At 43.7% G+C, this 27166-nt stretch overlaps 1 protein-coding gene and 1 non-coding gene across 2 annotated transcripts in view; both read right to left on the bottom strand.

Annotated features, from left to right (window-relative positions):
- The window catches only part of GNAL (G protein subunit alpha L), a 288635-nt gene that overhangs the window by 181767 nt on the left and 79702 nt on the right, over positions 1-27166 (bottom strand). The window lies entirely within an intron of this gene.
- Positions 11494-11626, bottom strand: LOC119929338. Its single transcript, XR_005451466.1, has one exon. It is a non-coding gene; the product is annotated as a small nucleolar RNA SNORA7 (small nucleolar RNA).

Raw genomic sequence — 27166 nt, 5'->3', positions numbered from 1 at the left:
GTGATCAGGTTGTTCCACGTGGGGCTCACAGCCTTCATCCCCATTTTACAGATGAAGTAACTGAGGCATAGAGAAGTTGACTTGTCTAAAGTCACACAACTGACAGTTGGCAGAGCCGGAATTTGAACCCACAACCTCTGACTCCAAAGCCTGTGCTCTTTCCACTGAGCCATGCTGTTTCTCCTAGCAAGCACTTAACAAATGCCATTATTATTATTATTATTGTTATTCATCTATTTATTTTTGTCCCAATTCCTCCATTAGATGGTAAAAGCCTGAGACCAGAGACTATGTTTGATTGTTCTATAATTCCATGTAATACCTAACAAAATTCTCTACACAAACTGATAATAGTAATGCTGAAAATGAATTCACTCTCCTGTTCTTAAAATTAACAAGGGGAAGAGGATGGTCCATTATCCCTTTGCAAATGTGCATCACTTTTTCATAATCCCTCAGTGCAGCAATAACTTCCTAATCCTTTCTGGTACATTTTAAGCCAATTACGTTTTACTCTGATGGCCGAGGAGGTGACAAACTACTCTCTGTCGTCACCAATATCCTTTCAGACACTTTGATGACATCACTGAGTTCCTTCTCAGCTTGCCCACCTCCAGTTCTATTAACTCCTATTCCTCTGGCCTTTTCTCAGAGATCCTTTACAAGTACTGTTATTGCTCCTTTTTGGGTTTTCGCTAATTCTCTACATCTCACTTGAGATGGAGGCACTAAAACCATGCACGATGCTCAAATAAATGCAAAAGTTTACTTGACAGAGGTAAAAGGAATAAAACTTTTTAAAAAAATTTTGCCTTTGGAGAACACTGCCTTTTCCTGTGTGGCACAACTGAAAATGGCTGCCATAAAATACATATTCCCAATTATCACATATACAAATCTTCCTGTTTACAAATTATGTGACTGCCTGCTCTGTTAGACTGTAAGCTCCTTGTGGCCAGAGATCATGTCTCTCCTATATCAGATTACTACTTCAACTCTACCCTCTACTCAGCTCAACTCACTCGCTCCCCTTTCCCTTCGCTGCTCTCGTACCACTAACCTACAGCCCTGGCTCACTGCCACTGTCCGCCTCCTTCGCTCTTATGCTCGAGCTGCTGAACACTGCTGGTGAAAGTCTAAACACCAAGCCAATCTTGTTCACTTCAAGTTTATCCTTTCCTGAATGCTCTCTCTTCTGCCAAGGAAGACTATTTCTCCTCCCTTATGGACACCCATGCCCATCATCCCCATCAGCTCTTCCGTACATTTAACTCCCTTCTCAGGCCCCCGTTCCTCCCCCTCCTCCATCCCTCACCCCCAACGATCTGGCCTCCTACTTCATTAGTAAAATTAACTCCATCAGGTCTGAGCTCCCCGAAGTCACTCCTCCCCCTTCTCCAACCCCCCTGCTCTCAACCCTCTCTGCTACTCTCCCATCCTTCCCAGCAGTATCTTCAGATGAGATCTCCTCCCTCCTCTCAAGTGCTACTCCAGCCATTTGTGCTTCTGATCCCATTCCCTCTCACCTTATGAAATCTCTCGCCCCTTCCCTCCTCCCCTCCTTAACTTCCATCTTCAACCGCTCACTCTCCACTGGTTCCTTCCCCTCTGCCTTCAAACATGCCGTCTCCCCCATCCTAAAAAAACCTTCTCTTGACCCCACCTCCCCTTCTAGTTATAGCCCTATCTCTCGCCTACCATTCCTTTCCAAACTCCTTGAACGAGTCGTCTACACCCGCTGCCTCGAATTCCTCAACGCCAACTCTCTCCTCAACCCCCTCCAATCTGGCTTCCGTCCCCTATACTCCACGGAAACTGCCCTCTCAAAGGTCACCAATGACCTCCTTCTTGCCAAATCCAACGGCTCCAACTCTATCCTAATCCTCCTCGACCTTTCAGCTGCCTTTGACACCGTGGACTACACCCTTCTCCTCAACACGCTATCCAACCTTGGCTTCACAGACTCCATCCTCTTCTGGTTCTCCTCTTATCTCTCCAGCCGTTCATTCTCAGTCTCCTTTGCAGGCTCCTCCTCCCCCTCCCATCCCCTTATTGTAGGGGTTCCTCAAGGGTCAATTCTTGTTCCCCTTCTGTTTTCTATCTACACTCACTCCCTTGGTGAACTCATTCGCTCCCACGGCTTCAACTATCATCTCTGTGCTGATGACACCCAAATCTACATCTCTGCCCCTGCTCTCTCTCCCTCCCTTCAGGCTCGGGTCTCCTCCTGCCTTCAGGACATCTCCACCTGGATGTCTGCCCACCATCTAAAACTCAATATGTCCAAGACTGAACTCCTTATCTTCCCTCCCAAACCCTGCCCTCTCCCTAACTTTCCCATCACTGTAGACAGCACTACCATCCTTCCCGTCTCACAAGCCCGCAACCTTGGTGTCATCCTCGACTCCGCTCTCTCGTTCACCCCACACATCCAATCCATCACCAAAACCTGCCAGTCTCACCTCCGCAACATTGCCAAGATCCACCCTTTCCTCTCCATCCAAACCACTACCTTGCTGGTTCAATCTCTCATCCTATCCCGACTGGATTACTGCATCAGCCTCCTCTCTGATCTCCCATCCTCCTGTCTCTGCCCCCCGCAGTCTATACTTCACGCTGCTGACTGGATCATCTTTGTGCAGACACGCTCTGGGCATGTTACTCCTTTCCTCAAAAATCTCCAGTGGCTACCAGTCAACCTATGCATCAAGCAAAAACACCTCACTCTTGGCTTCAAGGTTCTCCATCACCTCGCCTCCTCCTACCTCACCTCCCTTCTCTCCTTCTACAGCCCAGGCCACACCCTCCGCTCCTCTGCCGCTCACCTCCTCACTGTACCTCGTTCTCGCCTGTTCCGCCATCAAGCCCCAGCCCACATCCTCCCCCTGGCCTGGAATGCCCTCCCTCTGCCCATCCGCCAAGCTAGCTCTCTTCCTCCTTTTAAAGCCCTACTGACAGCTCACCTCCTCTAGGAGGCCTTCCCAGATTGAGCCCCTTTTTCTTCTCCTCGTCTCCATCCCCCCATCCTACCTCCTATAAATCTAATAAAATAGATTTATTACTCTATTTATTTTACTTGTGCATATTTACTATTTTATTTATTAATGATGTGCATCTAGTTTTACTTCTATTTATTCTAATGACTTGACACCTGTCCACATGTTTTGTTTTATTGTCTGTCTCCCCCTTCTAGACTGTGAGACTTTTGTTGGGTAGTCTCTATATGTGGCCAACTTGTATTTCCCAAGCGCTTAGTACAGTGCTCTGCACACGTAAGTGCTCAATAAATATGACTGAATGAATGAGTGAATGAATACTGTACTCTTCCAAGTGCTTAGTTCAGTGCTTGGTACGCAATAGGTGCTCAATGAATACTACTGGTTAAATGATTAATATTGGTTATAGATGTCCTTAATCAAATCAATTGACACAAAAGGGAGAGGGAGAAATGGTAAGGAGGGCTTAATTTGGAAGGCCTCTTGGAGGGGATGTGAAATTACGGAGGCTTTGAAGGTGTGGAGAGTGGTGGTCTGGTGTACATGGAAGGGGAGGGAGTTCCAGTTCAAAAGGAGGACATTGGAAAGGGGTTGGTGGTGAGATACACGAGAGTGAGGCACAGTGAGTAAGATGATGTTAGAAGATCCAAATATGTAGACCGGGTTGTCATAGGAAACCAGCAAGATAAGATAGGAGGGGGTCAGCTGATTGAGAACTCCCGAAGGTAAGGAATTTCTGATGGATGCGGAAGTGGATAGGCAACCACTGGAGGGTCTTGAGGAGTGGAGAAAGTATGGACAGACCATCTTTTAGAAAAATGATCCAGGCAGTGGAGTGAAGTCGAGGAGTGAGAAGAAGCAAATAGTGGAAGGGTTGTCGGGAACATCCAAATGGATATTCAAGTCCAATTGAGATCAATGTAGGGATGGAGAGAGAAGGAAAGTGAGAAGGGAACCAAAGTGGTATAAAAGTTGGAAATGGGGCCTGGGGGAGGGTAGATGACTGGGACTACTAAGTGAATTGGGTGGTACTGGCAGATGATATGGCTTTCAGAAGAAAAGGAAAGAGGGATGGTGAAGGTGGGATGGTGTGAAAGTGGCACTGGGGAGCAAGAAGGAAGCCAATTCCTCCTCCTTTCCCAGGGAGCCCTGGGGAGTGGGAGAAGATGAGGCCCCCTTTGGGGAGAGTGGCTACAGCGAGCCAGGCTTCAATGGTGGTGAGGAGGAGCATTGACTGGGTCAGGAACAGGGCAAGGGTGAAAGTCAGCTTTCCTGTGATGGAGCGGGGGTTCCACATGGTACATTTGGCTGAGGCTGTGGTGGGGGAGGAAACAAGGGGAGGGGTCTGGGACTGTGTGAGGGAAGGGGCTGGCTGGGAGTGATCTGATAGTGGGATGAGGGGCAGTATTGGGAAGAGACGGGGTTGTGTCTGGGAGGGGAGAGAGAGTGGGCTTAAGAGTGGGGAGGGGCTGGGTGAAGGAGGATAGGGGTGGTGCTGGGAGGGAAGAATGGGAATGGACTGATTAGACGGAGGGGATTGGGAGGACATAGTAAGGCCAGAGTAGTTAAGGGATAAAGGAGAGGAGAAAGACTGTGATACAGGTTCAGTCTGCTACACAATAAAATCTCCTTCATTCACTGATCCAGGCAAACAGTGAGTCAAGTAGGATCCATTCACAATTTTGCATAGTTCAGAAGGACCTAGTGTTAGGGCTGTACCAAGGGCAGGAACATGGCTAACAACTCTGTTATACTGTACTCTCCCAAGAGCTTAGTACAGTGTTCTGCATACAGTAAGCACTCCATATTTTATGACTGATTGATAGCTCTGCACACAATAAATGTTCAATAAAAACGATTGTTTGATTGCTCTGCACACAGTGAATGCTCAAAAATATGACTGATTGATTGCTCTGCACAAAGTGCTGAATAAATTCCACTGATTGATTTGATGATAGCAATCAATGAAAAATAACATGGCCTAGGGGATAGGGCAAGAGGCTGGGAGTCAGAAGGACCTGGGTTCTAGCCCAGTTCTGCCACTTGTCTGCTGTGTGATCTTGGGCAAGTCACTTAACTACTCTGTGCCACAGTTACCTCATCTATAAATTGGGGATTAAGACTGTGAGCCCCAAGCAGGACACGGACTTTATCCAACCTGAATAACTTATATCTACCCCAGGATTTAGTACAGTGCCTGGCACACAGCAAGTGCTTAACCAATACCATAAAAAAAAGATAGGTAGTTGGAAAAATGGACTGGGAAGGGCAGCCGGGAAAGCTTTAGAAAATAGTCAGTCAGTCAATTGTATTTATTGAGCATTTACTGTGTGCAGAGCACTGTACTAAGCGCTTGGGAGACTGCACCTCAACTGTAAAATGGGGATTAAGACTGTGAGATCTATGTGGGACAACCTGATTACCCTGTGTCTACCCCAGTGCTTAGAATAGTGCTTGGTACATAGTAAGCACTTAATACCATAATAATAATACAATATAACAACAGATACATCCCCTGCCCACAATGAGCTTATGGTCTTGAAGGGGAGACAGACATGACTTTAAATAAAGAAATTACAGATATATACATAAACACTGTGGCGCTGGGAGGGGGAATGAATGAAGGGAGCAAGTCAGGGTGTTGCAAGGGAGTGGGAGAAGAGGAAAAGAGGCAGAAGGGTGGTGGGTTGGGGCTGTCAGCCAAAGAAGGGATCAGCAGTAGTAGCAAAAGCTGCCAGATATAGACAAGGCTCTGGAAAAACACAATAGCCAAAATACTGAGATGTCAAAGAAACTTTTAAATAGTGCCTTGGGCCCAAACTGGCCCCAAATCACTTCACAAACCCCTGGAAACGTTACCCTATTAGACCCACCCAGGAGCCCATTTTTTGGAGAGAGAGGGACAAAAGCAGGAAAAGGCACCTATGACAACATCATACTATGGGCCCTGTCACACATCTGATGTCACGTGTGTCTCTGTGAAGGAACACGGACCCACACAGTAAGCGCTTAACAAATGTCATCATTATTATCATTATTATTACTACTCCCTTTCTCACTTTCCCTTCTCTCTCCAAAGCAACAACAAATAAAGCACTTAAAATTTCTATGCGCATTTCAGATCACTTGCAATAGAGGTCATGCACATTATAGCATGCATTGATCTGCTATGTTTATGCACTATATTTTTAGTTTCCATGTGAATTCTACAGACAATACAAAATACAATAAAACGTAGTTATGTCCCTAAGCTATAACTGATTGAGTATAATCAATTACCCTGCTTTAATAATTATAATAATGTTGATATTTGTTAAGTGCTTACTATGTGCAAAGCACTGTTCTAAATGCTGGGGGGATACAGGGTGATCAGCTTGTCCCATGTGGGGCTCACAGTCTTAATCCCCAATTTACAGATGAGGTAACTCAGGCCTAGAAAGGTGAAGTGACTTGCCCAAGGTCACACACAGCAGACAAGTGGCGGAGCTGGGATTACTCTATTTTGTTAATGATGTGCATATAGCTATAAATCTATTTATTCTGATGGTTTTGACACCTGTCTGCATGTTTTGTTTTGTTGTCTGCCTTCCCCTTCTAGACTATGAGCCCGTTGTTGGGTAGGGACCTTCTCTATATGTTGCTGACTTGTACTTCCTGAGTGCTTAGTACAGTGCTCTGCACACAGTAAGTGCTCAATAAATACAATTGAATGAATGAATGAATGATTAGAACCCATGACCTCTAACTCCTAAGCCTGTGCTCATTCCACTTAGCCATGCTGCTTTGGGGAGCCGGGCTCTCTCGGCCTCTCCCGGCCCTCCTCCTCCTCCTCCTCCTCCTCCTCCTTCTTGAAGAGACCTGGCAGGAGGTCTGGATGTTGCCTGGAGATACATACATTTCTGAACCTCTGGAAAGTTCTACCAACTCAACAGATGTTTGAGGTTCAGCTGTCTTTTGCCGGGTGAGGTATGTGAGGCGAATGGATGAAAATAAGATACTCTAACAGTTGCCTCCTGGCAGGTGAGCACAAAATAGGGTAGGCGCTTAAGCAAGGAGGGCAGAGGAACATTTCCAAGGCAAAATGAAGCCAAATTTCAAGGACTGAAGCATATCTATGGACAGCTGGGAAACAGCAGCAGCTGACAGGCCAGCCAGGCATGCAGCGATCAAGAGATGGGACAACTATTTTAGAGCAGAGGCTTAGGAAAGAATGTGAACCCAAGGAGCCAAATACAAACTGATACTAGGTAATGAAGGCAGCAGATGCAACAGCCCAACCAATGAAAACTCTGATGTGCACAAAATGGAAGGGACTGCCAGTTGGATATTAGGTGATTCAGTAGTCTACTAATACAGAGATACAATTTCCCTGTTTAGCACCATCTCAAACCTGAAGCACACAAGCACATGCATACACACATATGCACACATATACACACAGTGCTCTGCACATAGTAAGCGCTCAATAAATACGATTGATGATATCTACACATAAATGAGTTTGTTAAACCAATATTAGATTAGGCTAAACCATAAATTTACTTCTTCCTGTCTACCCATATAAGGCTAAGTTCCCCACTCCACATAATTCTGAAGTGACACTTGGGAGTTTTACTTTATATTTATTATAAAACTTGATGCTGTTAACTTCGATGCTGAGGTCCTTTTTATTATTTTTTTTAGGAATGAAGAAATGAACAGTGTTAGATCAGATTCTGTCAGCTGAAGGAACAGGGAATGACAATTTCTAGAGGGGAGTTCTCACAAACATGTTACCTTAGCCTAGCATTGTTTTTTTATAATAATAATAATGATGGCATTTCTTAAGTGCTTACTATGTTCAAAGCACTGTTCTAAGCTCTGGGGGGATACAAGGTGATCAGGTTGTCCCAAATGGGGCTCAAAGTCTTAATCCCCATTTTACAGATGAGGTAACTGAAGCTCAGAGAAGTTAAATGACTTACCTAAGGTCACACAGCAGACATGTGGCGGAGCTGGGATTAGAACCCGTGACTTCTGACTCCCAAGCCCATGCTCTTTCCAGTGAGCCACACTGCTTCTCATAAATACCTATGGTATTTAGCACTTACTAAGTTGCCAGGCATTGTAATAAGCACTGGGGTAGTTACAAGTTAATCAGGTTGGACACAGTCCATGTCCCATATGGGGTCCACGTTTTACAGATGAGGGGCGGAGACACAGAGAAGTGAAGTGACTTGCCCGAGGTCACACAGCAGACAAGTGGTGGAGCCAGGTCCTTCTGATCCCAGGCCTGTGCTCTATCCACTAAGCACACTGTTGACAAAAGCTTCCTTCTACTGAGTGCAAAGTTCTGCCTCTTCAGGTCTCCTGTGGCCTTGGGAAATCCACTTAACTCAATGAATGCCACTTAATGAGCACCTACTAGTTGCTAGGCACTGTATTAAGCATTCTGTGAGACACACGCTCTTAATAATAATAATTATGGTATTTGCTAAGTGCTTACTATGTGCCAGGCACTGTACTAAGTGCTGGGGTGAATACCTATAAGCAATAACCTTAACCTATAAGCTTAGAATCTCCCCAATGACTCCTGAATCTCTGTCCATCAATGTATTTATGTTGACAGGGTTGTATATATTTTTATGTTTGTTTCCCCTGTTAGAGTGGTAAGCCCCTTGATAGTAGGGACAAGTCACTTCATTATTCTGGACTTTGTGAGCACCAAATACAGTGCTCCATACCAAGTAGGTGCTCAATGCAGGTTACCACTGCTACCATCATTACACCCCATCCTAAGAGAGAAGAAACATGTCGAATCCATATTATAAAGGCTAAGGTCTCCCTGTGAACATTTCACTCTATTTTAGCAACTCTGCATTCCTTCATGATCTCTCTGCTTTTGTCTCTTTCTACTGGACCCCCTTGCCTTGATTCCTTGCCTTAATCTGATCAACTCATTTCCGGCCAGCTTGGGCAATGGCTTCCAGCTCTGGCTCCTCTCAGCCTCAGCACCCATTCTGGGGGCTCATCTGCTGTGGTTCTTACCCTGGTTGGGCAGTCGGCCTAGTCACTGCTGCCTTCAGGGCCGAGCTCTTCCTGAATTCATTCACTCAATCATTCATTCAATTACATTTATTAAGCATTTACTGTGTGCAGAGCACTGTACTAAGTGCTTGGGAAAGTAGAATACAACAATAAACGGTGACAATCCCTGATCTCAACAAGTTCACAGTCTGCAGGGGGAGGGAGGGAGACAGACATCGATACAAATAAATAAAATTACAGATATATATATAGGTGCTGTGGGGCTGGGAGGGGGGAAAGAGCGAAGGCAGTAACTCAGGGTGATGCAGGAGGGAGTGGGAGATGAGGAAAAGTGGGGCTTAGTCTGGGAAGGCCTCTTGGAAGAGATGAGCCTTCAATAAGGCTTTAAATTGGGGGCAAGTAATCGTCTGGTGGATTTGAGGAGGGAGGGCATTCCAGGCCAGAGGCAGGATGTGGGCCAGGGGTCGGCAGTGAGACATGTAACAGAGGCACAGTGAGAAGGTTAGCACCAAAGCAGCAAAATGTGCAGGTTGGATTGTAGAAGGAGAGAAGCAAGATGAGGTAGGAGGGGGCAAGGTGACGGACAGCTTCAAAGCCAACGGTGAGGAATTTTTGTTTGAATTGGAGATGGATAGACAACCACTGGAGATTTTTGAGGAGGGGGGTGACGTGTCCTGAACATTTCCATAGAACAATGATCTGGGCAGCAGAGTGAAATATGTACTGGAGAGGGGAGAGGCAGGAGGTGGGGAGGTCAGCAAGGAATCAGACTGGAGAGCCTCCCTTCTGCTTTCCCGCAGCTTCAAGGGGTCTGAGCTGGCTGCCCAATGCCCAGTGCTCTGCACCCTGTGTCCTGTGCCCTACTCAACAGGCTCGAGCATGTCCTGGGCAGCAGGGACTTCATTTGCCCTGAAAAGGCTGGGATTCACTGTCTAAATTTCCTTTCCAGGAGTTGCTATATTCTAATGGCATTTTTCCAAAAATTTTAAGACTTGGAGGGTTTTTTTTTTTGTGTGTGTGTGTGTGTTTGAAGGGCCAAGGGCAGAAGCTCCTCTTTTTGTTTAATCTTCCCTGGAGCCTAGAGTTCACTGCTCTGCACATTTTAGTGTCCTGAACCCTGAACAGGTGACCTATGCTCTCAGACTAATGCTTCTCCTAGGGAAAATAAGATGTAGGCGTAGATAGTGAGCATTAGGTCTGGAATCTTTGCATTTGAAAAACATTTACAGAGACCATCAGCTTTGCCCTTGGGCCATGAATGATCCTCTGCTCTAGCTGATGTGCTATTACCTGGAATCATTCAATCGATCAATCAATGCTATTTATTGGGTGTTTACTCGGTGCAGAGCACTGGAAGCAGCATGGAGTGGTGGATAGACCACGGGTCTGGGAGTCCGAATGTCATGGGTTTTTGTCCCAGCTCTCCCACTTGTCTGCTATATGACCTTGGGCAAGTCACTTCAATTTTCTATACCTCTGTTACCTCATCTGTAAAATGGGAAGTGAGACTGTGAGCCTAATGTAGGATAGGGACTGTGTCCAACCTGATATGCCTGTATCTACCCCAGTGCTTAGTACAGTGCCTGGTACATAGTAAGCGCTTAACAAATACAAAATTATTATCATTATCATTACCCAAAGAAACAAGCGGGTTATCGCTTCTGATCTTGTTCATAAGAAACTGAGCCTCTTTTTGTGAATGTTGAGAAGGAGCCACTACACCCCAAGTGACTCCTCCTTGCCCCATTCTCCACTTGGAAGCACGGCCAATGGTGTTAGGATACTGACCTGAATCAGCTTTTTTTATGGTACTTGTTAAGTGTTTACTATGTGCCAGGAACTGTACTAAGCACTGGAGTAGATACAAGTTAATCAGGTTAGACATAGTCCCTGTCCTACATAAGGCTTACAGTTTTAATCCCCATTTTACAGATGAGGTAACTGGCACAGAGAAGTGACTTGCCCAGGGTCACACAGCAGACAAGTGGCAGAGCTGGGATTAGAACCTAGGCCCTTCTGACTTCCAGGACCACGCTCTATCCACCAGGACATACTGCTTGTCTAGTTATCCAGTTCTGATAAAGCAGGGTCTATTGCCTGGGTTTCCCACAGGGCCTTGTCCTTTGACAGAGGACCCCAAAGACCCATTCTGTAGAAAATCTCCCTGTTCTGAAATTGGGCTCATATTTTATTACTGGTGTTTCACAATGTCAGTTACTTCCCTTTCCGTCCTCCCAGTCTACTTGTCTTGTCTTATGCCGTTGAGTCGTCTCCGACCCACAGCAACGCCATGGACATTTCTCCCACAGCGCCCTATCTCCATCTGCAATCCTTCTGTGAGTGTATCCATAGAGTTTTCTTGGTAAAAAATACAGAAGTGGTTTGCCTTTGCCTCCTTCTGTGCAGTAAACCTGAGTCTCCACCCTTGACTCTCTCCCATGCTGCTGCTGTCCAGCACAGGTGAGTTTTGACTTATAGCAGATTGCCTTCCACTCACTAGCCACCGTCCAAGCTAGTAATGGAAATGCCTCTGCTTGACTCTCCCTCCCATAGTCAAGACTGGTAGAGAACTGGAAACCCTCCAGGTGCGACCCTGAGAGGGGTCCAGTCTACTACTACTACTACTACTAATAATAATAATAGCATTTATTAAGCGCTTACTATATGCAAAGCACTGTTCTAAGCACTGGGGAGGTTACAAGGAGATCAGGTTCTCCCACCGGGGGGCTCACAGTCTTAACCCCCATTTTACAGATGAGGGAACTGAGGCCCAGAGAAGTTAAGTGACTTGCCCAAAGTCACACAGCTGACAATTGGCAGAGCCAGGATTCGAACCCATTACCCCTGACTCCAAAGCCCGTGCTCTTTCCACTGAGCCACGAGCGAGGCCTAGTGGAAAGAACACAGGCCCAAGAGTCAGAGGGCCTGTGTTCTAATTCCAGCTCCATCTGCTATGTGACCTTGAGCAAGTTGTTTAACTTCTCTAGGCCTCAGGTATCTCATCTGTGAGCCCAGACTGGGAGCCCTATATGGGATAGGAACTGTGTCCAGATAAACTTCTATCATCATCATCAATCGTATTTATTGAGCGCTTACTATGTGCAGAGCACTGTAGTAAGCACTTGGGAAGTACAAATTGGCAACATATAGAGACAGTCCCTACCCAACAGTGGGCTCACAGTCTAAAAGAGATAGCATTTGTTAAGCGCTTACTATGTGCAGAGCACTGTTCTAAGCGCTGGGGGGGATACAAGGTGATCAAGTTGCCCCACGTGGGGCTCACAATCAATCCCCATTTTACAGATGAGGTAACTGAGGCTCAGAGAAGTTAAGTGACTTGCCCAAGATCACACAGCCATCATGTGGTGGAGTCGGGATTCGAACCCATGACCTTAGTTTATAGAACAGTGCTTGACACATAGTGAGTACTTAACAAACAGCATAAAAAATGCTTAGTGTGCACTGCCATGTTATATACGCTTGGTATGAAACTCGATCAGTCATATCTGTAACTCCTCACCCTCGGCTTCAAGGCTTTCCATCATCTCGCCCCCTCCTACCTCACCTCCCTTCTCTCCTTCTCCAGCCCAGCCCGCACCCTCCGCTCCTCTGCCGCTAATCTCCTCACCATGCCTTGCTCTCGCCTGTCCCGCTGTCGACCCCCAGCCCACGTCATCCCCCTGGCCTGGAATGCCCTCCCTCCCCACATCCGCCAAGCTAGCTCTCTTCCTCCCTTCAAGGCCCTACTGAGAGCTCACCTCCTCCAGGAGGCCTTTCCTGACTGAGCCCCCTCCTCCCCCTCTCCATCCCCCCCACCTTACCTCCTTCCCTTCCCCACAGCACCTGTATATATGTATATATGTTTGTACGTATTTATTACTCTATTTATTTATTTGACTTGTACATATCTATTCTATTTATTTTATTTTGCTAATATGTTTTGTTTTGTTCTCTGTCTCCCCCTTCTAGACTGTGAGCCCACTGTTGGGTAGGGACCACCTCTATATGTTGCAAACTTGTACTTCCCAAGCGCTTAGTACAGTGCTCTGCACACAGTAAGTGCTCAATAAATACAATTGATTGATTGGTTGATTGACTGTTGAGCACTTACTATGTGCAATGTACTGTACTAAGGACTTGGGAGAGTCCAATACAATAGAGTTGGTAGACATGTTCCCTCCCCACAAGGAGCATATAGTCTACAAGAGAAGACAGACATTAAAATAAATAAATGAATTACAGATTTTTAGAAAAAATGATCCAGGCAGCAAAGTGAATTAAGGACTGGAGTTGGGAGAGTAAGGAGGCAGGGAGGTCAGCGAGGATTATGATGTAGTAGTCAAGGAGGGATAGTGTCAATGAAGCCAAGGTTGGGTAAGGTTTCAAGGCAAGAACTTAGTACAGTTCACTGCATAAAGTGCTCAATAAGTACAATTGATTGATTGAGAAGGAGATGGCCCACGGTGATGAAGGAAGCTGAGAGGTCAAGGAAAATTAGGGTGGAATAGAGGCCAGTCGCTATGTTGAGGCTACAGGTCAGCGTATAGGTAGTCAACTCTACCCACATCAAGACAGGGACCCTTTCAATTTTCCACTGGCACCAGAAAATCTCTGTAAGCACTGCCCCCAAATATCCCCAGCTGTTTACACACAGTCCACATTATTCCTATTATCTTGGAGAATGAGTCCCCCTGGAAACAGAGAAACACTCCATCAGGGGTAGCTCAATAGTAATACCTCAACAGAAACAGCATGGTGTAGTGGACAGAGCAAGGGCCTGTGAGTCCGAAGGTCATGGGTTCTAATTCCACCTCTGTCACTTATCTACTGTGTGACCTTGGACAAGTCACTTCACTTCTCTGGGCCCCAGCTAGCTCATCTGTAAAATGGGGATTGAGACTGTGAGCCCCATGTGGGACAGGGACTGTGTCCAACCCGATTTACTTGTATTCACCCCAGGACTTAGTACAGTGCCTGGCACATAGTAAGCACTTAACAATTATCATTATTATAATTATAATAATTATTAACTCAAACACTGGCTTCTAGATTTCATTACCTCAAGAGGCAAACTTTCAAGTGTTTCACCTCAAATACAACTTTTTACACTGCCAAGTCCTTAGCGGCCACCTTTGATTTAGAAGGGTGTGGAAATTTCAAAAAGATTTTCCTTACCAAATATGAGGACCAAAGACTGTAAGGAAAGGTAGTGGTGTGGGAAGAGATATAGTACAGTCCATCTTCTGCTCTTTCTCTCTCCTGCAGCAGAATGAGAGGACGCAGACAAGCGACAGTTTTTCTCCTGGGTATCCATCCTCATGGTCAGTGAAACTCCTAAATTCGTTCCCTTCTTTGGTCCTTGGTCTACATCTTTTGGTTCCCCCATCAACCCTGACTTGGCTCAAACATCCTAATCTTCCCTCCAATACGCCAAAGTGGATGCTCCAACCCATTTTATGATGTCACTGGAGCTCATGTTGAAAGGTGAAGAGAACAGAGGCTTACATCAGCAGCCTGATTTCTTTACATTTCACCCAACCACACAAATTCACCCCCAATCTAACAAAAGGTAACAGCAAAGAGGGACAAAACAAAATTTTTTTTTTAGGACCTTCATTTGATCTCTTTTAAGCCAGGGACACATGAGCAAATTACTTTCGCTGCCCTACAGTGAAAAAGCTCACTGGAAATGACTGGAAAAAAGTAGAATAATAATTGTGGTATCTGCTTAATGCTTTGTGCCAGGCACTGAACTAAGCACTGGGGTGGGTACAAGCAAATCATGTTGGAGTTGGGGTTCACAGTCTTAATCTCCATTTTATAGATGAGGGAACTGAGGCACTGAGAAGTGAAGTGACTTGCCCAACATCACACAGCAGACAAGTGGCGGAGCTGGAATTAGAACCTGGTTCCTTTTGATTCCCAGGCCCATGCTCTATCCATTAGCCAACACTGCTTCTCTAAAACAAGAAATTTGAAATTCAAATATTATTGGGAGGTGAACAGTTTAAAATCTAATTTTGATTTTACTAAACTTTTGGGGTGTTTTTAGGTGATATCAAGCAACTCATTCAGAATTGTATCTACCTTCTGGGAGGCCTAAATAATTTGGAATAAAAAGAGGTGGACACTAAAGCCTCTCATTATACTCGGACATCCTCTTTTTCATAGCAAATGCTAATCCTACTACAATCCAAGCCGCACACTCGCTCCTCTAACGCCAACCTAATCTCTTTATCTTGATCTCATTTATCCCGCTGCCGACTCTTTGTCCATTTTCTCTCTTGAACCTAGACCTCCCTCTAACTTCATATCTGACAGACCACCACTCTCCCCACCTTCAAAAGTTTCCTAAAATGACATCTCCTCCAAGACGCCTTCCCTGACTTACGTCCTCATTTCTCCCACCTGCCCTCCCCTTACTGCTGACTATGCACTTGACGGTGTACTCCTTACACACTTTTATACTTAGCCCAGCCACTCGGCACTTATGAAAATATACCCTAATTTATTTTAATGCCTGTCTCCTCCTGTTGACTTCAAACTCCTTGTGGGCAGAGATCGCATCTACCAACATGATTATATTGTACTTTCCCAAGCTCTTCTCCCTTCTGCGTCATCTGTACACTTGGATCTGTGATCTCTGGGCATTTGATATTCGCCCCACCACCAACCCCACAGGACTTATGGACCTATCTTTAAATTATGTATTATAAATTACAAATTTATTTATATTAATGTATGTCTCCTATGGGCAGGGAACGCGTCTGACCATTCTGTTCATTTATTCATTTATTCATACGTATTTGTTGAGCACTTACTATGGGCAGATCACTGCACTAACCACTTGGGAGAGTACAATATAACAATAAACAGGCACATCCCTGCCCTCAATGAACTTACTGTTGTAGTGTACTCTCCCAAGCGCTGGGTACAGTGCTCTGCACATAATAAATGTTTAATAAATACAATTGATGGGTTGCTTAGGACAGTGCTCTGCACATGGTAGACGCTCAATAATTACCTTTGATTACCCAGTTAACTTGAAAATAATTCTTTTTCTTTTCACTTTAAGCAAGTAATAGACAAATGAGAAAGGTGAAAATTTTCCAACTGCACTTGGGACCTTTAATTTTCAAACTCTGCACAAACAGGCCAGCATCCCACAAAACAACACAGGTAACCACTTAGGTTAAGTTTGGTAAAACTCTCAAGATGTAAGGAAACAACCTCCTCTGAAAATGACCAACTAGGACGCATTACAGGATCTCAAAAGAATAAATCACTGAATTTATTCCAGGGTTCCTGCCGTTTAGAGCGGAATACTTCATTAAATGTCTGGAACTGCCTTTGTTTACCTTCCAGAATTCTGGAACCTCACCAATGCACTGCTTCATTAATTGAAATTGATAGGGCATAGCTGCAAGACCCATCCTAGGTTTACCCAATGATTTACTCCTGAGAATGTGTGCCTTTCCACAGCTGCACAATATCTGTAGTAATAAACATGAAGGAAAAGCACACAAGGATAAACTCTCAAATCTTATCCTTCTCCAACTTGGGAAATATTCACTTAGAGCAATCAGAAAATCACATACTACTTTGATGTACCTTCATAATTTGGTCACTTCGTTTTTGTTTAAAAATATGCTTTTTTAAAAACAACCTTACTTGTTTTTAAACACATGCAACCTTTTCTCAGCTGCTGAGAAAAGGTTCTTAAAAAGTGTTTTTTAGCCATTCTGCTTGCCTTAAACTTTAACACTATCCCTCAACAGTTTAGAGCAAGGGCCAGTAACTTTTTTGTGCAGAAGAATCAAGCCAAGTGAAATCACAAAGCAGCTGGTGCCCAGATTCATTCATTCAATCATATTTATGGAACGCTTACTATGTGCATAGCACTGTACTACACACTTGGGAGAGTACAGTTCAGCAACAAATACACATTCCCTGCCCACAACAAATTTACAGTTGAGAGGGGAAGTCAGATGTTAATATATAGAAATAAATAAATGAATACGTTACAGACAATACACATGTGCTGTGGGGATGAGGGGAAGGACGTAGTCAGGTAAGTCTTCTTGGAGGAGATGTGCGTTCAATAAGGGAACCAGAGAACCAGGCAGACAATTTAAACTCATTGATTTAGCTTCTTTATTGTGCATCTGTTTTCAATGCCTCGTTTTTCATCCCGGATGGCTGTACCAGCAATTTTAATTGAATTGCTTGAGAAACACATTTGGTTCCAAGAAGTGTCTGATTTTCTTCTTAAGCCTCAGGTTATATACAGTCCCCTGATTTAGTGAAATCTGGGTATAAGAAGGAAAATGCTCCCTCTTACAATTTAGTGGTCCTTTACAACTGTTTGCCCTCGTAAGATCACACCTGGAGAGTTTCTAGCAGTCGTGGCTTCGGGAGGGAGAGTCAAGGAGAGGCATACCGATTCCATTCTTAGCTTGGGCAGTGGATAGCAATTGGAAGGCAATCTGCTACAAGTCAAAACTCACTTGTACTGGGCAGCAGCGGCATGGGAGAGAGTCAAGGGTGCAGACTCAAGTTTACTGCGTGGACGGATACAATGGTAAACCACATTTGTATTTTTGCCAAGAAAACTGTACAGATACACTACCAAAATGATTGCAGATGGAGGTGGGGCGCTCTGGGAGAGATGTGTCCATGGCCTCGCTATGGATCAATCAATCGTATTTATTGAGCGCTTACTGTGTACTGTGGATCAGAGATGACTTGACAGCATAAGACAAGAAACTATCAAAACGACTGGAGATGGAGGTGGAGCGTTTGGGGAGAGGTGTCTGTGGAGTCACTATTGGTCAGAAATGACTTGACAGCATAAGACATGACAACTGTTTAGGAAGAGCTTCCTTTGGAGAAACTGAATATCTATCAATCATTCAATGGTATTTACTGAACACTTACTGTGCACAGAGCACTGTACTCAGCTCTTGGGAGAGTACAATAAACAGAGTTGGTAGACCTGTTCACTGCCCAAAAAGACCAGAGAGAGATAGATAGTAAAATAAATTATGGTTAGGCACATAAGTGCTGTGGGGGTGGGGCGAACATCAAGTGTTTAAAGGGTACAAATCCAGTGCCAAGGGCAACGCAGAAGGGAGAGGGAGTCCGGGGGGGTGGGGTAGGGGGTTGGGGAAGAAGACTTAATTGGGGAAGGCCTACAGGAGGAGATGTGATTTTCCCCCCTCCTCCCCCTCCCCATCCCCCCACCTTACCTTCTTCCCCTCCCCACAGCACCTATATATATGTGTGTATATGTATATATGTTTGCACATATTTATTACTCTATTTCACTTGTACACATTTATTCTATTTATTTTATTTTGTTAATATGTTTTGTTTTGTCTGTCTCCCCTTTCTAGACTGTGAGCCCACTGTAGGGTAGGGACCGACTCTATATGTTGCCAACTTGTACTTCCCAAGTGCTTAGTACAGTGCTCTGCACACAGTAAGCGCTCAATAAATACGACAATGAATGAATGAATGAATTTTAATAAGGCTTTGAAAGTGGGAAGAGTGGTGCTCTGTCGTTTATGAAGGGGGAGGAAGTTTCAGGACAGAGGGAGGATGTGGGCAAGGGATTAGCGGCAAGGGAGATGAGATCGAGATACAACGAGTAGGTTGGCTTTAGACAAGTTAAGCACGCAGGTTGGGTTTCAGGAAATCAGAAAGGTAAGGTTGGCGGGGGTTAACAAATTGAGTACCTTAAAGTCAATGGTTACGACTTCCTGTTTAATGCAAGGTTGAGGGCAACCATTGGAGGAGGATAATAATAATAATTGCTGCATGTGTTAAGCACTTATGTGCTTACAATAAGTGCTGGAGTGGATATAGGTAAATTGGATCAGAGTCCCTGTCCCACGTATGGCTAACAGTCTCAATCCACAATTTACGGATGAGGTAACTGAGGTAGAGAAGTGAAGTGACTTTGCTCAAGGTCACACGGCAGACAAGTGGCAGAGATGTACAATGGGACAACACCATTTCAACTGTCAATAAACAGTTGGTTAGCTGACTGGTTAATATTTCACAAGATATATACATGACAAGTACATTAACTAGTCCAAAACATTCTTCATTATCAAAAGCAACAGAGGTTTCTGAAAGGGACCAAAATAAAATTCATAAGGAACTACTAAAATAGAGAACTACTCTGAGAGAATAACTCATAAAAGAGTCAGAAAATGGAAAAACACCATATTTACTGGAACATATTTTATAAAAATGCTTAAGCTAAACTGGACAGAGCCAATATTTATTAACAGACTAAGGCGAAATAAAGGTATCCTTTGATCAACTTTAGGAACAAATTAATTAAAAAGCTAATTTACTCCATCAACAGGAGTTTTTCCCGGTATAAAAGACATTCGGACAAAGCGCTTGTTCTTAAGGAGTGGGGAAATATGGACCCAAGTGAAGAGAGACAGGAGGCAGGGAGGCCAGCAAGGAGGCTGATGCAGCAGTCAAGGTGGGAAAAGAGAAGCGCATGGATCAGCATAGTAGCAGTTTGGATGGAAGGGAAAGGGAGGGTTTCGGCAAAATTGTGAAGGTAGAATTGATGAGATTTCATGACAGACTGAATACGTGGGGTGAATGAGCAGATAATAGCAAGGTTATGGGCTTATGAGACAGACGATGGTGGTGCTGTGATGGCAAAAGTGATGGGGAAGATAGGGTTTGGGTGGGAAGACTAAGAGCTTAATAAATACAATGGAATGATTGAATGAATTATGTTTTGGACCTATTACGTTTGAGGTGTGGGCGGGACATCCAGGTAGTAATGTCCGGAAGTCAGGACAAAAGGTGAGACTGCAGAAGAGGAGAGAAGTAAGGGCTGGAGATGTAGATTTGGGAATCACTCAATCATATTTATTGAGCATGTAGAGATAGTAATCCATTGAAGCAATGGGAGCGAATGAATCCTCCAAAATATATTAACCTCCTATTCGTTCATTCATCCAATCATACTTATTGAGCGCTTACTGTGTGCAGAGCACTGTACTAAGAGCTTGGAAAGTACATTTCAGCAACAAATAGAGACAATCCCTACCCAACAATGGGCTCACAGTCTCCTCACCACTGCTACGGTGGTGGGGAAGAATGAGTGTCCATGGGTTTTGGTGATATGGAACAACTTGTACTTCCCAAGCGCTTAATACAGTGCTCTGCACACAGTAAGTGCTCAATAAATACGATTGAATGATTGAATGTGGAAGAGCTGAAGTAGTGGGGAAATCGAATCTGGAGATGAGAGACTAGAGAAGATCTCTATTTCACATCCTCCTGGGGTAAGAGTAATCCCTCAGCCTTCTCTTTTCCCAGTTGAGCATCACCAACTCTTTTAACTTGCACGTACAAGTTAGAAGCAGCATGGCTCAGTGGAAAGAGTCCGGGCTTTGGAGTCAGAGGTCACGGGTTCAAATCCCGGCTCCGCCAATTGTCAGCTGTGTGACTTTGGGCAAGTCACTTCACTTCTCTGTGCCTCAGTTACCTCATCTGTAAAATGGGGATTAAGACTGTGAGCCCCCTGTGGGACAACCTGATCACCTTGTAATTTCCCCAGCGCTTAGAACAGTGCTTTGCACATAGTAAGCGCTTAATAAATGCCATTATGATGATGATGTACAGACTTCAAATTACTTTGTTCACGCTTGTCAATCAAAAAGCAATGTGAGAGTATAACACATAACACCAGGCATAAATCATTTGCCAAAATATCTAGATTGCTATTTTTCAGTAATAAGCCCTCATTTCCTCTTCTCCCACTCCCTTCTGCATCACCCTTGCACTGGGATTTGCACCCTTTATTCACCCCTTCTTCAGATCCACAGCACTTATGCACATAGCTGTAATTTATTTATATTACTGTCTGTCTCCCCCTGTAGACTGAAAGCGTACTTTGGGAAGCGAACTTGTATGTTATATTGTTCTCTCCCAAGTGCTTAGTACAGTGCTCTGCATACAGTAAGTGCTCAATAAATATAACTGATTGATTCAATATATTTTTTGCTATACTTCTGATTAAAATGGGGCAAAGTGCTTAATTTTAATGCTTGCTAGTCATAAATTTTTCACTTTTGGCAAGCGTATATTTTGATAAAGCTAAAATAAACTTCCAAATTAATATAGGTAATATTTCACTTGTCAGTCGGTAAGCTATTTGAGATGTTATATTGATGTTATAAAACAAAGGCTACAACACGTTCTATACACAAACAGAAATAAAAATGCAGGATTAAAAGTAGTACTTCCATAAAACTCTTGTTCATGAACACAGGGGCATAGTATTTACATTTCAAAGGGGAATGAAGTTTCTGAGCTATGGGTTTTGTAAAGGAGAACATATAATATGATTCAATAGGTATTGCACTAGGTAAATAAAAAGGGAATAATGATACACCCAGCTTAAATCCTAAAAATCAGATAACAGATACTAGAAAGCATCCACAGTGGTGAAGGCCACTGGCTTGCTCTCGAGACTGAAAACTCATTTTGGGCAGGGAATATGTCCACCAACTCCGTTATACTGTACTCTCCCAACTACTTAATACAGTACTCTGCACACAGTAAGCGCTCGATAAATGTGATTGATCGACTGGCTTTCTAGTGGCAGGAATCGGTGGCTTGAGGGGTGTTCTTCCAGAGTTGGGAGGGGACAGGTGGCTCTTTCCTGGCACCAGTAAGGAATTGAAGCCATTGCAATGAGGCTCCTCAAGCCTCCCCCACCCTCTATTGCCCTTCTGGATGCTTCTCTAGCTCCAAAACATGGTGGCCTTAGGCAGCTGAGGTTTCATTACATCCAGTCACTTGGAGAACAGCCACTTATATTTTGCTCCCTCCTACCCCTCCATCGGGGGGAACCTGAGGGGTGGGGAAGGATGATTGGGGAAGGTTTTCATGGGTTTTTTTTCCAAATTAACAGTCTTTTCTTCAAGAAATTCTCATTAAATGCAGCCCTGTAGGAAAAAAAAATCCTAGGAGAAACTCTTCTTTTAAAACATGAGGAAGATGACCAGCCAAGTGGGACCTATTCACCACAGTGGCTTTCGTTTTTGAAGATGACAATACCAGTAGTGAGATCCTGTCTCTGAGTGGAAGTGTGGTTCATTCATTCATTCAATTGCATTTACTGAGTGCTTACTGTGTGCTTCGAAAAGTACAACACAACAATAAACAGTGACAGACTGATACCCAACCAACATCCCTGTTTGCATATAAGAATATATCCTTGCTATACTGACGGATCCTCCAGACTGTATTGTGGGGAGGGAATGTGCCTACCAACTCTGTTATACTGTACTCTCCCAAGCAGTTTGTACAGTGCTCTGCACACATTAGACTAATAATAATAATAATAATAATGTTGGTATTTGTTAAGCCCTTACTATGTGCCAAGCACTGTTCTACCTCTTTGTATTCCAGACTTTGTGATAAGGCATCAACATTATCAAGCTAGTACATAGGAATAGTGCCCAGAAGTCTGAATGAACAGTAGTATTAACAAAAAAACATTTTTCACCTCAGGGAACAGATTTCAATATGCGGGATGATTTTAAACAAAGTGATGAAAAATTTATTAAAAATACTAAGGATATAGCCATGCCAAAGGGAGCCTTTTACACATGTATTCTGAAAAATAAAATCCCAAAGACTCATTAGAAATAAAAAGGAAAAATAAAAGGTTAAAAAAAGACAGTGGCCAACAAGTAACATTTCCTGTGTTTTAGTGTTGCCTGCTATAGTGAAGATATATGAAATCCAATAGAACAACTTTTACTGCAAAAGCAAAAGACTGTAAGCCCCATGTGGGACAGGAACTGTAACCAGCCTGATTAACTTTAATCTACTCCAGTGCTTAGAACAGTGCTTGACACATAGTTTAAGCTTAACAAATGCCATTAAAAGAATACTGTCTCTCTCCCATCTTGATTTTGTGAGTGATTACCTGATTAACTTGTTACAAGATGATGCAATCATGAAGGAAGGTCATATTTAATGAGGAAATGAATGAAACTGCAACAGTACACAAGTGAGGAAGGATCCCTTTTGTAAAAAAAAAAAGTCTGATCTAATTTTTTTTACATTCAAGTAAACAGAGGCTTATTTATAGCTCAAGTTTTTAGTCCTTCCCTATGTAGTTTCTGGGACTGAACAAGTCCTTCTTGGATTCTAAAGGGTATTGTTTTTAGCCAATCCCCAGTAAACAGCCTTTCCTGAGCACCCTATGGCTGGATCTTCATGGCCCAGGTAATTGGAGGATTGAGCAATTACCCAGTGACTTACTTCACATACCCTGCCTCTTTAGGATCTGAATGATCCAGTTAGACTATTTCCATTGATTTAATTAACCAGATAATTGTCGCCTTCCTTCTCTATATCATTGGTAGGTATGTGCTGTTAAAATACTAAAATGGTATGCAATTATTTTGTGAAAAACTCACAGGTTAAGGAGGTGTTGCTGGAGTGATTGGACTGATTAAAGCTGGGAGATATGTGAGGACAGGCTTCATGGAGGAGGAGTGTCTTGAACAGGGCAAGAGAGATGTTTTGGGGGAGAAAAGCAAAGAAGGGAATGGGTGCATAATAGTTGAGAGGCAGGAAAGAGTCACCTGGCCCAATTTCAGGGAGGGAAAGGAAGGGAAAAGAGAAGGCCAGCTGGTAAAGGGCCTTCAATTCTTTGATTACAGGGGACAACTGGAAGTCACTGTAGAGTTCTGACGCAGGCAAGAATAATTTTGCTAATTGGCTAATTTGGAGTGGGGGAGGGGCAGAACTGCCCTAGACGAAGATGGTCATTGGAATGGTCAAAGTGGTACCTGGTTAGGGCCTAGAAGGAGGCTGAGGCAAAGGAGAGGAAGGGTCCACCTGTGAAACTGTCCATCACAGTTCCAAAAGAGCATGGAGCATGGGAGATTTGCAACATATTTGTTTTCAAGTGAAGGTAAAATATCCAAGTGAAGATTTTCTGTGGATTTAAGAAAATTAGGAGAGAGATCTAACAAGGAGTGATCTGCAAGCCAATAACCTCCCTTAAAGAGCAAATGTACGGGAAGAAGTGCAAAGGGTAGAAGACAAATTCTTGGGCAACCTCCATAGTTAAGAGTGTGGAGAAAACTGATTCAGCAATGGATGTAGAAGAGGGATTATCACAGAGGGCTAAGGAGGACCAAGTATATACCTAAATAATGATAATGCTAATACTGCACCAAGCAAGGGTCGTTACCAGAAAAATCCTGGGTTTAGGAACACTCGCCCTGCAGTACCCACCCCTTCTGATACCAAATACATGTACCAGAAACTATTTCTTCAATTCCTCAGCATGCTGAGCCCCCAGAAGCTCACATTGGAAGCACGTCCTCTAATTCCTTAATCAGGTTCGAGTAAACGTGCATACTGAAAACTTGTGTTAAGCAGAGCTGGACATACCTTGAATTCATATAGCACTTTCATTTTTCCAAGTACTTTCACCTCAATTAGCTCATTTTACCCCATTTCCTGACAACAACATCTTTGTAAGGTAAGGCAATTATTAATAACTCCATTTTACAAGTGATAACACCAAGGCAAAGAGGAAGTTAAGTGACTTACAGGAAATCACAGCAGACCAGTGTCAGAGTCAGAGTTAGAATTAGAACACTTGCTCTTTCCAGGTGACCTCTTCCGGAAGAGGAGGTGAGCAGCAGTGTTAAAGATGGAAGAGAAGACCAGAAGGGAGAAAACAATTTTCAAAGCGTTTCTTGGAAGCAGGTCCACATTATTCATATCCTAGAGATAAAGAAGCTGCCACACAAAGACCAATTACTTTCTCTGAGTCATTAACTAAGTTAGTAAAGGTAGGTCTGGAGGCAGCAGGTGTTGACTCTCTCTCAAAGAGTCACCCCATAGAACAGTTCTTTGATTTTCAGTCAGTGGTTCATCTCTGACAAAGTTCATGGGCCCAGGGAAGAAGGAAGAGAGTTTCTGATAGAAGGCCTACATTGTGCTCAACTTTAATAATTACTTCAGGTATCTGTGTGATGGCCACTGTATTTAGCCCAAAATTCTAGTACTGAATTTATTCAGTAAAATATAGTTCACCCTAATGAAGCACTTTAGTTTCTGATTAAATAGAGCAGTGCACCAGACTTCAAGCATTGTCATTTTTCCACATTTGGCTTCCTTTCTAACTTGAAGGTTAATATTTTATGCTTCCAAATGAACTAAAATAACCAGAGAAGCAGCGTGGCCTAGGGGATAGAGAACGAGCCTGGGAGCCAGTAGGACCTGCATTCTAATCTCAGCTCTGTCACTTGACTGCTGCATGAGCTTGGGAAAGTCACTTCCCAAGAAGTGAGAAGCAGCGTGGCTCAGTGGAAGGAGCCCGGGCTTTGGAGTCAGACGTTATGGGTTCAAATCCCAGCTCCGTCACTTGTCAGCTGTGTGACTTTGGGTAAGTCACTTCACTTCTCTGTGCCTCAGTTCCCTCCTCTGTAAAATGGGGATGAAGACTGTGAACCCCCCGTTGGACAACCTGATCACCCTGTAACCACTCCAGCACTTAGAACAGTGCTTTGCACATAGTAAGCGCTTAATAAATGCCATTATTATTATTATTACTACTACTTCTCTGTGCCTTAGTTCCCTTATCTGCAAAATGGGGATTAAGACTGTGAGCGTCCTGTGGGACATGAATTGTGTCCAACCTGATTACCTTGTATTTACTCCAGCACTTAGAACAGTGCCTGCCACATAGGAAGTGCTTAATATCATTAAAAAAACCATAGGAAAAGTGTTAACAAAAAATCCACACCAGGACTTTGGACAATTTTTCCCCTTCCATTTACATTCATTACCACTTCAATGAAAAATGGTGCCAAATGTTCCTTCCTAATCCCAGAGAGCCATGAACATTGCATATGTAACTGCCTTTTCTAGGTGCTGGAGGGCAGTTATGCCAATAGCTACCATACCATTACACTGTCACACTATTTTTTATGCCAGTCATTAAAGTGAAACTTGACCATGCCATTCTTCTAAAAAGTTCAACACATGCTTCTTTCTTCTGCCCTGGTACTGCCAAGAGTAAATGCTACTTAGCACGTGATGAAGCACAAAAGATCAAATTTGGGGGAATAATGGATTTTAATAGAGTTGAGAGAAATATCCTCAAATGCTTCCAAATGAAGAGCACCAGGAACAAGTTATGTCAATTCCGGAGTAGACATCTTTCACCCTACTGTTCCAAACACCACTGAAATGCAAGGCCTGCCATCCTGGCTCCTGTTTATGGTTCCTGCTCTGCAGTATGCTGTCTCCTGCTGGCGGAACTAAATGATTCTGGGAGGGGAGTTGACCCTCTTTGACACCTTTGATGTTCATCTTCAAGGTTAAGGATATGCCTCCCAACACACTTTAAGATTTTATAGACTTCAATTATATCCTTCCAAATCATCATCTTTCCAGGCTGGAAGTCAATTAATCAATCAATGGTATTTTTCGAGTGCTTACTATGTGCAGAACGCTGTACTAAGTGCTTGGGAAAGTACAATACAGGAGAGTTGGTAAATGCTATCCCTGTTGACAAAGAGTTTAAAGTTTACAGAGTTCCAATCTGTTCAGTTTATCCTAATATGGAACTAATTCTTTGCCCCTTCTTTGAACCTTTTCTTTTTTTTAAGGTCTATTACATCTTTACTAACACCATGCAACCAGAATTGCATTTACTCATTATTATTATTTTTTTGAATGGTATTTGTTCTGTGCTTACTATGTGCCAGGCACTGTACTAAGCACGGGGGTAGATACAAGATAATCTGGTTGGACGTAATCCAAGCTAAGTGACTTGCCCAAGGTCACACAGCAGGCAAGTAGCTAGGCAGGATTGGAACCCAGGTCCTATGCTCTTTCCAGCAGGCCATGGTGCTTTACTACTCTAGGTATGCAAGTGTCATCTACTACATTAAAGTGTGAAGGTGTTGACTGATTATCAGAAATTCTGGCACAGTCAGAGAGCTCTTAGCCATTGAACATGGCTCTTGCCAAGCACTGGGGAAAGAGACAGAATGGTAAAACAGTGGGAAGATGTGATGGAGCAGCTGGGAAAAGAGCCTCACCTTGGTTGGTCTTTCTGA

This window comes from Tachyglossus aculeatus, chromosome 5 (genome assembly GCF_015852505.1).
Source record: "Tachyglossus aculeatus isolate mTacAcu1 chromosome 5, mTacAcu1.pri, whole genome shotgun sequence".
In the NCBI taxonomy this organism is placed as follows: domain Eukaryota; kingdom Metazoa; phylum Chordata; class Mammalia; order Monotremata; family Tachyglossidae; genus Tachyglossus; species Tachyglossus aculeatus.
This window is presented reverse-complemented; position numbering and strand designations above follow the sequence as displayed.